This window comes from Puma concolor, chromosome C1 (assembly GCF_028749965.1).
Source record: "Puma concolor isolate L17-30 chromosome C1, mPumCon1.1.hap2, whole genome shotgun sequence".
Taxonomy (NCBI): Eukaryota; Metazoa; Chordata; class Mammalia; order Carnivora; family Felidae; genus Puma; species Puma concolor.
The window spans coordinates 68,085,777-68,102,346 of NC_141674.1; positions in this window are offsets into that span (position 1 = coordinate 68,085,777).

A 16,570-nucleotide genomic window follows, 5' to 3' on the forward strand; every position below is an offset into this window, starting at 1 on the left:
ATAAATAGAGTTAAACTCTCAAAAATGAAAATTTTTATCATTGATTAGTATATAGTTTACAACGCCCTTATAGGCAATACCTCGTATTGATTTGGCTTCTCCAAATATATACTACCTAAAAATGAAATGGAACCCCACTCTTTCCCATTCTGTAACCACCTATGTAAGTCCGGGTACTCTGAGAAACAGATGCCAAAACAGAATTAAATGTGCAGATTTTATTAAGGAAAATACCTGTGTGAAAGCAAATAATAAGAGTAGGAATGACTGAATGAGTCATTGGATTGCTATGCAAGTCTGAACAGAGTGAAGAGGGAAAACGTGTGGAGTACAAGTGTCACAGTCGGTTATGTAACGGCAGATTCGACCAAGCTGTGGGAGAGTCCCTGAACCATCCTCAGCCAACACAAGAGGCATGGATTTGTCTTTGGATCCCTACCATATTCAGTCACTGACTAGGAGCAGCCTTTGAGAGGTTTAGCCTCTGTGCAAATTCAGCGATGGATTTCAAAGCATAGCAGCTGAAGACTTTGATTAATTATACTCCCTGGAATAGGAAAGAAGTCTACAAAGTATTATCACCAACACACCACTCCCACTCATTCTCGGTACATGCATCTATCTGTCCAACCAATCACATTAGTCAGTAACTGGTGCTTGGCCCTTGCTCAATCAAGTTAGCTCCAAGAATCTGCTGAAATTATTGGAGAAAATAGAAATTTATTTTCATTAGGATTGTTAGCCATAAAAATTATGTCTGGAGCTGATCGTGGATATCCTCTTCTGCCACTTCATGGAGAAAGGCTGACAAAGCATAGAGGCAAAACAGGAAAAAACAAAACAAACAAAAAAAACCAAGCATGAGACCAAAGAGATTCTAGAACGGAGACTACCAGAATCATTTACCCTATTGTACTTTCCAATTGTTTGAAATTATAAATTTTATTTAAGTTTTAAGCCACTTTGAGTGGGTTTTAATTGCAATAAAGAGCTGTGTAATACAACATTTTCTGCAAATTATATAATTAAACCTTTACAACAAATTTCAGAGATAGAGGTCATTATCCTCATTGTACAGGTAGAAATAGGCCATAAAGATAAAATGACTTGTCAAAGATTATCTAACCTGGTAAGATATTGAACTAGGACCCAAATTTCTACTTTATTGAAACCTACTGCCATCAACCAGTTATATAGCTTGGCTTGTTAAAGTTTTTTCTGTAAGTGTCTAATTACTTTTTTTCCCTGTTTTAATGAGAATTATGGTGAATAATCTCTATATGCTATGGGTATAGCACATATGTTTGCATCTAATTTAATCCTATGCCTATGTACATGGATGTAGGACTAAGATTTCAGAATTTGAAAGCTAATAAAATTACCTAAATATAGTACGCTATATTTGATTATATATTATTGATTTTCCCCTCATAAAATTATGCAAGAGGTCATATATAGTATTACTATTTATACCATTTAATGAGTACATTTTTTTATCTGAATTTTGTCATTTGACATATGTTTCTAATTTGTGTAGGTCTCATGTGCTCATGTCTGTTATTGTTTAAAGTCAAGAATGCAAGAATTTTTAAACTTAAAATTGAGAGCTTCAAATTACCTTATAAAATAGTTCTAAATGAATGCTAAGGATTCGACAGACAGATCAATGTGTACTAAAAGGTTTTTCTGTACCTCAAGTCTAACTATGAAAACCCTTGTTCTTTATCTAAATTACATTCATTTTGTATATAATTATATATAATATTTTTCACATAATGACATGTAATGCCAATTTTTGTACATGTTAATGCCAGAAATATTTGACCCTCTTCTGGTATTTAGGGTGAGGGTGGCACCAGTAAATCCATTTATTCAGAAAACCCTTAGAGGAACTTTTAAAGCAGGAGTTAGTCTTAAAAAACCATCTACTCTAACCTCATTATTTCATGGATAGAAGAACTGTGTTCTATAAATTAATGTCACCTGCTTAAACATTACAAGCTTAGCTTTAGCAAAGCTGGAAGTACGATTTGCCTCTTTACAATTCCATTTACTTACTCATTCCATTGAGTCTGCCCTCCAAAGGATCGGCAAAACAGTGAGTGCTAATTCTTTGGGTAGGTCTCCTTGGTTTTCAATTATTTAAATTTTGTATTTGCTTTGTGTTTCTCAAAATTATTTGCTGTAATAACTGCACACTGTAATGGAGCCAAGTCCTACTTTGTGAGTCCCACGCCCAAATCTACCACGCTTAATATAATACCACACATATGTTTATATATATGTGTGCACACAAGCACACACATGTATGCACATAAAGAATTTTCAGATCACTCTATTTAGACACTACGAACACAAATCACTTGCCAGGTATTGTGAGAGTGTAGTAGCTATGGCTGAAGAACTGAAGAGATTCAATTTCTCACGTGAAAGATAATTTAAATGTGAAGCTTAAGTTGGGCAATATAGTTAATTTCAGTCATCCTACTGCCTTGTTTTCTCTCCCTAAACTTCCCCACATCTATGATTTGTATGCAGTGTCTCCAAAGTCCATCTCCTACCCAGTCCCAACACAACTTCCTTAGACCAGTTCCCACCATTGCTTGCCTAAGTTACTGAAAACACCTATAAACAAATCTCCTTTTCTTCAATCTTCTCACCCTCTCATCTCTGCCCTACTCAGCAAGTAGAGTGATCTTTTTTAAAAAGTCAAATCCAATCAAGTCACTTTGATAAATCCCAGAGTCCTTCAGAAAAGTTCAAACACTTTAGTTTGGCATGACAGGCCCTCTAAGGTCTCTACTTTCTTATCTCTTATCACTACCCTCATCCTGCATTATCATCTGCTATCCAGTAATTCTTTCCATTCTCCAGAGATTTTATACCTCTAAGCCTTCCCACCGGATCCTTCCACAATTTAAAATATTTCATTTCCTATTTTATCGCCCATAATATCTGATACTTCCTTCAAGTCATAGCACAGGTATTACTGCAAATCCTTTTTTAGCCACATATTCTAGATTAGATGTCCATCTTCTGTTCTCAAGCAGCACCCAGCTAACACTTCCATACAGCATTTATCACACCATATAGTAATTGTCCACTCCTGTGTCTGCCTGTATCACTAAATTATACATAGTTGGGGAGTGTGTGTCATCTATTCCTTCCTTCCCAAGACCCTCCCATATTCTGGGTACCATGCATGTGATATTCAAATATTAGTACAACCACGGTTTTCCTGACACCTTCTCCCTAGTGGAAGCCCCAGATTCTTGGTATCTTCAAATTCCATTCAGATCCTGGGAATACCGATCCCATAGCCTGTGAGTACACGAATATCACTTTCTTTCCTAACAGGCTTTGTGAATGTTTTAACTGAAAAAGATCTCATTTCTGCCTGAATGAAACTAAAGCACATTTCTTTGCAGGTTTGGCCACTCATCTGAAAAAGTGGGGATGCTAACAGACTGCAGGCCGTTATGTGACAGCAGCGCTGTGAGCAAGTCACAAGTCACCCTCTTTCCAGCTTTACATCCTGATTCCAAGTTTTTCAGTGTATCGTACTCTTTGCACTGCCCAGTTTAGTAAAGTAATATTAAAGTAACCTGCTATAGTATTTCCAAGTCTTAATTTTATGTATCAAATGGCAATAGACTATTTGCTTTTTGAGGCCATTTTGTGAATTAACTTTCAAAAGCGTTTAAGCTTCCTATTTCCCATTATGTTTAAGAAGGTTAGTCAGAGTGACCCTCATCCTGCTTTATAAGATCTGAGCAAAATAAAAGATAATTATTAGATGGCACCAGAAATGGACTAAAAACATCTAGAAGCTGGAAAGGATTCTACTATCAAAGACAATCAGCAACTGGAAGATGTGAGAGTTTGAAGTAGCCTTTGTATGGGGTCAGCCTAAATCTTCACTTAATTCCAAAAGTGGAATGTTGCAGCCTTAATGACTTACGGAGTCATAAAAGAGTGGTTGAGACGGCAGGACAGCCAAAAAGTTAGGAGCAAATCCAGGAAGGAAGGGATAAGCCCCAACATCTGCATATAAAATCTACACAAATCTTTGTCAGATCACTAAAATGATTTAGTCATAATAAAGACCTCAGTCAGGGTCATGACTGACTAAATAAATAAATAAAGCACCATTAAAAGCTGCAATAAATTAGGATCGATTTAAGCTGTTGCATATTCAGGGGAGAAAGATTACAGAGTTTCAGTCCAGCCAGGTTAACATGGTAGATAAGTCATTCTTCAAAGAAACATAACAGAATCTAGAAACTCTACAATGATTCATTCATGATGTCTAGAATGCAATTAAAACTCCTCAGATATGCCAAAAAAAAATAAAGAAAAATAATATCTACATCCTCTTTCAAAGCATCAATAGAAAATCTCCCTAAGAGGCCCTACATACTGCAACTAGCAAAGATTACAAGCAGCTACAGTAAACATGTTGTAAATTCATAGGAAAATAATACACAACAAAGGATGGAGAATCACACCAGAAAAATCATAAAAAAGAACAAAACAGAAATCCTTCAGTTAATACTGCATTGTATATTGGAAAGTTGCTAAAAGAGTAGATTTTTAAAGTTCTCATAAGAAAAAAATGGTCCATATATGGTGATGGAGATTAACTAGACTTATTGTGATAATTTTGGTATATATACAAATATTGAAACATTATGTTGTATATCAGAAACCAATATGTTATATCTCAAAAATAAATTCCAGAACTAAAAACTACAATATTTGAAAAATTTAAAAGTTACTCTATAGGCTTATCAAAATATTAGAAAAAACTGAAAGAGTGAATTTGAAAATCTATCAGTAGCAATTATCCAGTCTGAAGAATGGAGATTAAAAAAAATTAGGGGCACCTGGGTAGCTCAGACAGTTAAGCATCCAACTTTGGCTCAGGTCATGATCACACAGTTCATGTGCTGACAGCTCAGAGCCTGGAGCCTGCTTCAGATTCTGTGTCTCCTTCTCTCTCTGCCCCTCCCCTACACTTGCACTCTGCCTCTCTCTCTCTCTCTCTCTCTCTCTCTCTCAAGTAAATAAACATTAAAAAATTTTAATCTTTAAATGAATAAAATTAGAGGAATCCAAGAGAAAATAACTAGCCATTTAATATCTGTGTAAACAGACTGTTAGTAAGGAAGGAGAAAATTGGAAGAAAAAAAATAATGGCTCAAAACATCCCAAATTTGGAAAAGCATCAACTAATATAACCAAACACTCAACAAAAGCCAAACAGGATAACAACAACAAAAATCATAACTAAGTAAATCATTGCCCTACTGCTAAAATCCAAAGATAAAATGATGATCTTTAAAGTAGCAAGGCAAGGAACGCCTGGGTGACTCAGTAGGTTAAGTGTCTGACTCCAGCTCAGGTCATGATCTCACAGTTTGTGGGTTCGAGCCCCATGTTAGGCTCTGTGCTGACAGTTTAGACCTTGGAGCCTGCTTTGGATTCTGTTTCTCCCTCTCTCTGCCCCTGCCCCCATGTACACACTCTCTCTCCAAAAAAAAAAAAAAAAAAAAAAAAAAAAAATTTAGTAGCAAGGCAAAAAAATACACATTAAATGTAGAGGAACAATAACATAAATGGCAATGACTTTCTAAAATAAGACATTAAAATTTTAAAGGAAAATGTGTAGTCCCTATTCACACAACATAATTGTGTATATATAAATTCCTAAAGAATCAAATAATACTCCCAAAAATAACAAATGAAGTTGGCAATCTCTCCAAAAACTATAATATACAGAAATTTATTTTAATACACCAGCGGTAGAAAATCAAAAAATGTTATAATAGCAACAAAAAGTTAATATTTAGGAATAAAATAATAAAAGTCATTTAAAACTTCACTAAAAAAAAAAAATGCTGAGCAATTTGCATGTCAAGGTCACCAGTTGGAAGACTGCACAAACATTAAGACATCAAATTTCCCTAAAATGATCTAAGTCTCAGTTGGGCAGTATCAGTTTTTTGTTTTATAGAAATTGACAAGCTATTTCTAAAACAGTCATAAAAATGCAAAGGCCCTAGAATAGTCAAAATAATCTTAAAAAAAAAAAAAAAAAAAAAAAAAGGACTAGCCTGAAGGATGGACCTCTAATACCTGTGTCAGGCAGAAGTCTAAAATGCCCCCCAAGATTGTCTCCCCTTGATGCACACACTCTGGGATTAAGAACATGATGAGTTTTATTCTAGTAATTGGTTTATATTATATGGTACAGTTGACTTTAAGGAAAGGGAGATTATCTGAGTGATACTGAGCTAAAGACATGCAAATCTAAGTGTAGAGGTCAGAGACAAAAGAGATCAGGTATTTGAAACATAGAAGAATTCAACTAAAAGGAAATTTCCATTGTTGGCTTTGAAGATGGAAAGGCCTTATGGGAAGCAGTGTGGGTAGCATCTAGGAATAGAGATTGGCCCCTGACAGCAAGCAAGAAGATGAATCCTAAGTCCTACAATGACAACTGAAATCTGCTAACAAATTTAATAAACTTGGAAGAGGATCCAAGCTCTAGGTGAGAATATAGCCAACTACTCCTTTGATTTCCAGCATCTGGGAACCGGAATGGAGAACCCATCCATGTAATACTTCTCATCTTCTAACTGTGACATAATTATGGCTGTTGTTTTAAATCTCTTAAGCATATGGTAATTTGCTATGCAGCTATAGAAAACTAATACACTGATTTGATGACTTAACCATAATACAATAATTAAAACAGTGGGGGGGGTAGACAAAAATCAATCAAAACCTATCTGACATATAGTCGATTTCCAAAGTGATGAATAACAATTTAGAGAAGAAACTTTTTCAACAAATGAAGCCACTATGACTGGATATCCATAAGAAAAGACAAACATCTATGACTACCTCACGCAGCATTAAAAAATTTTTGTGAGATGTATCATAAACCTAAATATAAAATCTAAAACTAAAATGCTTTTAGAGAAAATCACAGAATTTCTTCACAATCTGAGTGTGAGCAAAGATTTCTTAGGACACAAAAAGCAATGACCATAAAGGAAAAGAATTGGATTAAGTGAAGTCAGCAAAATGGTGTAATCATAATCTCTGGAATTTCTGACTCCCGGTGGACATGCTGATTCACAATACACAGATTAATTCCCTCTGTAAGAAACCCAGAAATAAGTTGAGAAGCTTTTGTACCCCCGAGCAAGTGCAAAACCAGCCACACAAAATTGGTTGGCAAATTTCAGACACCCTCTCTTCACAATCCCAACCCATATATCATACAATTGGGGGAAAACACCCCGTTCAAGCTTTCCCTAGGGAAAGAAAGAGTTGGATGACACATGTCAAATGTTCCAACTTATCTGAGGACTGCTTGAGGGACTGACTAGTTTCTGTCTCACCCATCTTGAAGCACTGACAGGGCCTGACATATTCTAGAAGGCTAAAGGCTACTGAAAGCAAACATGGTGTTTGAACTAGCATATAAGCACTTGCTGCAACCCTTTTTCCAGGTCCAGTGTAGATCAAGTGAAAAACCCTGCTATCTGATAAAGGGTTAATTTCCAAAATATCTAAGAAATCCCTACAACTCAATACTCGAGAGCAAAATAAGCAAACAAAAACCTAACAATGATTAAAAAATTGGCTAAGAACTGAGCCATTTCTTTAAAGAAAACATAGAAGTGGCCAACAGGTATATGAAAACATGTTCAAACTCACTAATCAGGGAAATGCAAATCAAAACCACAATGAGGTATCATCTCACCCTGTTAGGAGGGCAGTTAGAAAAAAAAAAAAAAAGACAAGTGATGGTGAGGATGATTCCCACATTGTTGGTGTGAATGCAAAATGACACAGCCATTATGGAAAATAGTTTAGAGGTTCCTCAAAAAATGAAAAAAAAAAAAAAAAAAAACACAACTACCATATGATTCAGCAATCACACTTCTGTGTATTTACCCAAACACTGAAATCTGGACCTCAAAGAGGTATTAGCACTCCCATGTTCATTGTAATGTTATTCACAATAGCCAAGATGTGCAAACAATCTAAATGTCTATCAAAGAATGAATAAAGTAAATGTGGTATATAAATATAGTGAAATAAAATTCATACTCAAAGAATGAAATCCTATAACGTGTAACATGGATGGAACTTTGAGGAAATTATACTAAGTTTAATAAGTCACCAAAGGTCAAATAATGAAGGACTTCACTAACACAAGGTATTTAAAATAGTTAAACCCACAGAAGGAGAGAAGAACGGTGCTTCACAGGTGCTGAAGGAAGGGAAAATGGGGAGTTGCCATTCAATGGATGTCAAGTCCTAACTTACACAAGATGAATAAATTCTAGAGATCTGCTATACATCACAACACCTACAGTTAATAATATTTATAATACAATGTTATATACGTAAAATTTTTTTAATGTTTATTTTGGGACACCTGGGTGGCTCTGTCAGTTAAGCATCCAACTTTAAAATCTGTGAAGTATAGGGGCGCCTGGGTGGCGCAGTCGGTTAAGCGTCCGACTTCAGCCAGGTCGCGATCTCGCGGTCCGTGGGTTCGAGCCCCGCGTCAGGCTCTGGGCTGATGGCTCAGAGCCTGGAGCCTGTTTCTGATTCTGTGTCTCCCTCTCTCTCTGCCCCTCCCCCGTTCATGCTCTGTCTCTCTCTGTCCCAAAAAAAAAAAATAAATAAAAACGTTGAAAAAAAAAAATTTAAAATCTGTGAAGTATTGGGGCACCTGGGTGGCTCAGTCGGTTAAGCGTCCGACTTCAGCGCAGGTCATGATCTCACAGTTCTCACTGCTCAGAGCCTGGAGCTTGCTTTGGATTCTGTGTCTCCCTCTCTCTCTGCCCCTGTCTACTTACTCTCTGTCTCTCAAAAAAAAAAAAAAAAAAAAAAAATTAAAAAAAAAAATCTGTGAAGTATTTACTTAGTGTTAGAAGATAGGCAAGATGCAGGGTACCTAGGTGGCTCAGTCGGTTAAGTGTTCAACTTTGGCTCAGGTCATGATCTTGCAGTTCCTGAGTTTGAGCCCCATGATGGGCTCTGTGCTGATAGCTTAGAGCCTGGAGCCTGCTTTGGATTCTGTGTCTCCCTGTCTTTCTGCTGCTTCTCTGCTCATGCTCGCGCTCTCTCTCTCTCTCTCTCTCTCTCTCTCTCTCTCTCTCTTTCAAAAAACAAACATTAAAAAAAGAAGAAGATAGGCAAGATTCTTCAATGTTATTTACCTAGTGCTCTGAAAAATTCTATAAACCCAGCATGCAGCATTATTATCCCCATTTGGCAAATGCAACATTATCATCCCTATTTGGAAAATGCAGGAAAAAGGTATATAGAGGTTAAGTAATATTACCAAGATTTCAAAAGAGAATTACAATTTCTGCCCTCTCTACCTAATTCTAAAACCTATGTTTTCAGTATACATCAAATTTTTTAGGTTATAATGACCTTGTTTTGAAGAAATGACAAATAAGGAATTACGACTAAGGCAGGACAAAATACTGGGCTTAGTTGCTTTACAAAAATTTTTATAGGTGGCTATCTATATATGTGATAAAAATATTATTTCAATTCAAATTTGACTGTTGATACATTCACCTTTTTGAGGCAGGTGGCATAACTCAAGTCATAGATGAACAAGCTCCATAGAGCTCCCTACAGAGAGCCCACAGAGACTTGGAGGCATAAGGAAGACAAAGAGGAGGTATCAAATTCTTTCAGTTAATCCTTGTCACTAAACTGAGTCCTGCAGTCAATGGCTCACTGGCAAGCAGAAAACAATGAGTTAAAAAAAAATATTTTTGAGAGCAAGAGAGACAGAGAGTGAGTGGGGGAGGGGCAGAAAGAGGGGGAGACACAGAATCCAAAACAGGCTCCAGGGCTCTGAGCTGTCAGCACAGAGCCCCATGTAGGGCTCAAATTCATGAACCTTGAGATCATGACCTGAACCAATGGACACTTAACCAACTGAGCCACTCAGGTGTCCCAACAATGAGTTTTGTTTTGTTTATATGCAAGAGTAGGCAACGAGCAGATTAGGAATTACAAAAACATTTTATACTAATGAAAAGTAAGGAAAATTGAGGTATGTGTGGAGAAAGAGTTGTAGGAGGGAGGATGCATTGCTTGAACTCTGACAGAGAACCAGAAACAATAGAATACCTATACACACATGTAGAAAAATTTATTTTACGGAATTAGCTCACATAATTGGAGGGCTGGCAAGTCCAAAATCCATAGGCTTGGACACTCAATTCAAGTTGCAGTCTGGAGTCTAGAATCTGTAGGGCAGGCCAGCAAAGCTAGAAACTCAGGCAGGATTTCTATGGTATAGTGTTGGGGCAGAATTCCTTCTCCAGAAAACCTGGATTTTTGCTAGTAGGGCTTTCAACTGATTGAATGAGGACCACCCTCCCTTCAAGGATAATCTCCATAAAATCAAAGGATTTTTATATATTAGTTACATTTATAAAATACCATCACAGCAACATCTGGACTAGTGTTTGACCCTAAAATGTCACCATAGCCTACCCATGTTGAGACATAAAATTAACCATCACAGATTCTGAGAAACAGAAAGATAGTGATGTCCAGAAGCTTACTGGAAACAAGACACAAGCTTTGTGAAAGACATGATCTAATGTTCAATATGCACTTTAATGCTATTTAGTACTATGCTGTAAATTCTATCACCTCAAGCCTTTGTGTATAAGATACACACATTTCTGGTGTGAATGATGTTTTGGGAAGAAAGTAAGTGACCATTTTCACAGTTCAGGGCCAAAGAATGAGAAAACAACATAGCACATTCTCTAAGACTCGATCTGTAACAGCAATATTTCAGCACATATACTCAGAGTATAGACCTGGAACAATAGGAGATAACCCTCTCCACAAAAATGCCCAGAGATATGAGGAATGGCACTAAGTTCCCATGCACACGGGATGGGATAAACTACTTTTTTCTCAATCCCAAAGGTCAGGTTACATCATCTGATATAACAGCTCGAAAAGTCCCAGTTGCAGATTATGGGCATGAAGCCAAAAGTTAGAAAGATATTGTGAGTTTTCTGGGGAGTTATCGGGGTTTTCCAAAAGATCCAGAAACTCAAGAACACTGACACAGACATTAGATTTGCTCTTAAGAAAACTATTACCTAGAAATATATCTTCTCTTATCAAAGTGTGAAAGTTTTATGCCAGGGCTTCTGTTTGTATGTAACCCAGGGCAAGATGAAATCTGTCTCATTAGGGGAAGGAGTGATAGATCCCTGCTTGAGGTGGAAACACACACATGCACTCATGCACACATCCCTCTAGTTAGGGATTAAACCCAGTTGTAGAAACTCTTAAATGTAATTCATATTCCCATTTGGTAGTAAAGCCCAGCAAAGAGTTTCAGGAAAAATTCCCCTGATCTCCCTTTAGCAAAACAGGAACTTGACATTTCTCTATAAAGTTTTTCAGGGTCAATGCCAAAGCAAATCTCAGTGTTTTCGTCAAAACTTACTGAAGTATATATCTTCTGTGGTCCTTATAATCTATAATCCAACACTGTATTTTCAAGTAGAGATGTGGGTAAAGAGTTGAAGATGGGTTACCTAACTAGTTCTGTTTCCATTTAGAACAGCAATCTTGAAGTATTAAAAAAAAGTATATTTTTCATTTTTCTAAAGCCTTGAAAACATTGTGACAGCAGGTTCTAAGCACCCTGAGCAGGGCGGGCATTACTATATGATGGGCATCTTGACAAAACGTAGAGAAGGAGGGTATCTTGGCAAAACAGAGAAGGAGGCGTGGCAGTGATGGAGAATACGTTCCATGTTGGTTTGTGTGGGTCTCAGATACATTTTCAGGATAAAACGGACATTGTACTACTCTTTTCCTTACTTTCTCTGTTCACATTTTTAAATTACTTTGTTTCAACACACTAGTCAATTTCCCAAGCCTCAGTTTGTTCTATAAAATTAGAATGTATTTATTCTACCAGTATTTTTTCAAGTACCTACTATGAGCTAGGCACTTTAATATACCTCTGCGTCCTCACACCTAGTAAAGATACTACTGGTCTTCCCAACAAAATGGAATACATATGTAAACTTTATAGGTAATAATAAGTAAGGTCATCATTTTGCAGTTGAGACAGAAAGTGAAGGAAAAAGTGCTGAGTTTCAGCAGGAAAGTAAGCTGCCTGATTTTGGAAAGATTGAGAAATAGTAGTATATGAAGTTTTCAAGTAGACATGTCTAGAAGCAGTTGAAAATATGTGTCTGCAATTCAACAGAGATTTAAGTAGCTAAAGATGGTTAGGGATCAAATGAGATTATGAATGTGAGAGTATTTTGAAAACTATAAAGCATCATGCAAATGTGAGTTCTACGTATGTACCGTCAGGCAAGCAATACAAATGTGAATTATTACGTATGTGCAGTTGGCACTAAATTAATTTGCAATTGTTTTATGTTGATTTTAAAGTATTCCATCTTTCATGCAAGTAGAATATTCTGACTTATCAAGTCAGATACAAGTTTCTCTAAGGCAAAGCATTTTGTGTGGGAATACTTTACACATAATACAGATGCTCCATAAAAGCTGTTGACTTATTAGCATAGGAGAGTCTTACAGGGATGGAAGAAAAAAAGCGAACCCAAATTGACTGCCAAATGTGACCAAACATATTATACATACTCTTGAAATCTCTGGGTTTATAAGTCACACTACCTAAAGATGGAATGTACAAGAGATCACAAGCTCTAATCATCACATCATTGTCACCGTATAAATTAATATTTTTGGAACATCTGTTCTACAAGAGGCTTTTTTCCCTTTGGACTTAATAGAGATAACCTAATTGATTTCTCCCCAGACTCCTGGAGAATGGTAGGTTAGAGGTAGATTAGGTGGTCAAAGAAGGAGCTCGCGACTCAGACACTGGATTAAAAACTTGGCCCCACTGCTTGATAGCTGTGGTGATTTGAGCAGTTGACATCTCTGGACCACAGTCTCTTCACCAGTATGAAGCAGAACATCTAGCTTTCTCCCAGGGGTTTCTAAAGGTGAAATAAGTTAGTTTATCGACAGAGCTTAAAACAGTGTCTGGAGTATTGTTTTTATAAATATTAGCTATTTTTATTAGGCTACATTATTTTTCTATTCCCTTTTGCCATACATGAAATTTTTATTACATACCTATATCTAACGTGTGCAAACTGAGAGATCTATTTGATCCTAACGTTCCAGAGTGAAGGGAACTTTTTTTTCCTTCCATTTTCTTTACCCAGCTATACTTATTCTCTTGGTCACTGAAATACCTCCATAGAGACACTCATTACTGAAAGTACGTATTCACTCGGTACTTAAAGTACATATTGTAGCACTACACATAAAAGCTTGTAGTACAAGCTTCTTTCAGAAATTACCTACAGCACACCACAGGCGTACCTGGGTGGCTCAGTCATTGAGGCTCCAACTTTTGATTTCGAGTCAGGGCATGATCTCACAGCTCATGGGATCGAGCCGCTCATCGGGCTCTGAGCTAATAGTGTGGAGCCTGCTTGGGATTCTTTCCCCCCCTTCCTGCTCTCACAAAATATTTTTTTTTTGAAAGGAAAAAGTTCCTGTTAATTTTTAAACTGGTTAAGAAATTTACGTTAAGTGTGATTTGGAAATAATGAGTTATTTGTAGCTATAAGAATGATAAAGCAATAGATGGATTTATTCTCCCAGGAGAACTATTAGCAAAGAATTGGCAAAAATTCATCCCTTAAGACAGTCAGGACCCTAGATTAGGTGATCCCTGGTGGCAGTTCCTAACTAAGATTCTGTGATTCAAGTAACTCAGAATGAAACACGTCAATGCCTTTGCTTTGAGTTTGTGTAAATGCAGCATGTATTTATATTAAAAAGTATCATGAATTCTTACATCTCACACTGGCATCTGATTATATATTTAATTAGCATTTGTTGGATTTTGGTTAAAATGTCTTACCTCAGTTTTAATATTGCTTTTAGTTACTACACACACTCTCATATGGCAATGACTCAAGTCACTACTGCAGATGTGCTTGAGAAATTATACTCCTATTTAATTAGTTGTCTTAATCGGGATTTTTAAAAGTCAAAACATTGGCAAAATCCCATTTGTACTGGCATTGCTATTTGCAAATTTGTAGCACTACACATAAAAATGTAGTACAAGCTTCTTTCAGATATTACCTACAGCAAACCACATAAAGTATTCAGAACCTTCGTTCTCTATTTTTTTTATAGCCTATCAGTGACGTTTGCACTTTACTAATGACTTTAAATGTTAAATTAAGCCATATTTAAATTTCTCCAAATCTGCTTTAGTTCTTATCACCTTTGGCAGCTGGTTCTAAATCCTATCCTACCAGAATCCTCTTGTGTATTGTGTGTTTGACAGATGAGGCGAGTTTATGGTGATCCCCTTCTCTTGGGCTCAAAATATTAAGTTTAAATCTAAACATGGTTTGCAAATAACCAGGGGGCCTTTTCCAAACATTATTTAATGCACTGAGCTACAGTTTGAACAGTTGCATATCCACTCAGGAAACAGATTGGTTTGCTCACGTAAACCACAGCTATGTATTTTCTTTTTATCGTCTCCTGAATTACTAACCTGCAAGTTAGCCTGAAGACAAATTTTTATTTTATTTAAAATGCATATCACCTTACTTTTCTCTTCAGGATTAAAAAAGCGTTTTACAATAAATCTGAGAGAAAATATAATTTATGAGCTATAAATCTGTGTGGTTTTGTAAAGAAAAATGAAGACTAATGATCTGGGGAGTGGGGTAAGGATAAATTTCAAAATAACCTCCTAACTCCTTATTAAATCTAAAATAAAATAACTCTCCCCACCACCTAATTAAAATAAACAAACTGGTCTCCACTGTAGACCATTCCATTTCTTTCATGCCACCCCTGTGTCTCCCCACTTACTCCCCGCCTCATAAAAACATGTAAAAATATGCTGAGACACTAGATCTGTTTTTGCCTATACAAGATGGATCAAGGAGTGATGATGTCTCTGTAATGGAATATTTGAATAGATGTATGATCTATATATAACATATATATATTGAACATGTATTCAGCATTATTTTTCAAAGAATTTGATTATAAGAAACATACATGCAACCACAAACTACAGTTTCCCTATTTTTTATGATTCAGCTACAATTTCAGACATTTTTTGCATCCCCATCATAAACCTGAAGTACCCTATTATTCTACTGTATCATCACTGAAGAGGATTAATCCATATATATCTGCTAAAAGGTTAGTTACCTAAATAAATAATATAAATTACTTTTTAATCTTTCTCATACAAGCGGGGAAATATATGCAAGCTAAAGATGATCATGTTGTTTTTCTAGTTATTTGGGATTCCACAACCAAAAGAGGAGAGTTAGTAACCCCATTTATAAAATCTTTCTCTTGTTAACTTTGACTGCCAAGATCTTCATTAACATGTTCCTATTTATCCATGTAGTGGGAGATTGTATGTAACTTATTAATTCATGGACACATTGAAACATTAGTCCATACTTTTAAAAGCTCTTTATAAGGCCATAGTAATGTGTAGTGTAATAAATTCTTCAGTGGCTTTTATTGATTCCCTTGAGAAAAGAATAATTTACTATGTGATGTGGATTGTGAATATAATTTATGGGAATCATTCTAAAACCAAAGGCTGTCGGTTCCTCTGTGTATCTGTTTGAACATTGAAACCTATCAGATATTGCAAACTGCTCTTACATACCTTGTGGTATTTTGTCTTTAGATCTTGGTCCTTAATTGAACTTCATTCAGTCAACATTTATGTATTAACATGCCTAATATATGCCTTTTTCTACTGAGGATGTTGACAAGGGACAAGGAGGACCAAGTTCCTGACCTTAGACTCCTCATTCTGGACAGGAATCTGAAGCTTAGGTCTCTTCTGTCTTGCCTTTACACACGTGATACAGTACAAATATGGGAACCCGGCCCTTTACATGCCCTTCCAAGAATAGAGTCTATTATATCTGTCAGTACAGTCTGCATATACACCCAGATCTTTAGATTCTCTATAACTTTGGCCCCTTTAAGTGCCGCGTTTCAAGTTTGCACCTGGTAATAGCTCCTCATCTAATTTGCTTCCCTACTTCTGCAAACTCTTCTGTGACTTCTCTAAGAAGTAGATTATTTTTTTGTGCTTCCATAGCATTTTGTATACATTCCAACTGTAACTCTTAACACATTGCATTATAAATATCTATGCCTATCCTCCCCATTGGACTATAGGCTTCTTGAAAGCAAATGATATTGTCTTCACCTTAATGTTCCCAACAAATATGTCAATATTTGGTACACAGAAGATACTCAAAAAATGTTTGATGTGTAAGTTAATTATCTAAGCTAAATTCACAATTAGCTAAGGTCTCAATGGATTTCCTGGTTAGAAACAGTTATTAAAATTCTCAGTAAAATATATACTAACAGAACAACAGTCTACACTTTAGCCTTCCCAAAGATATTAAATATA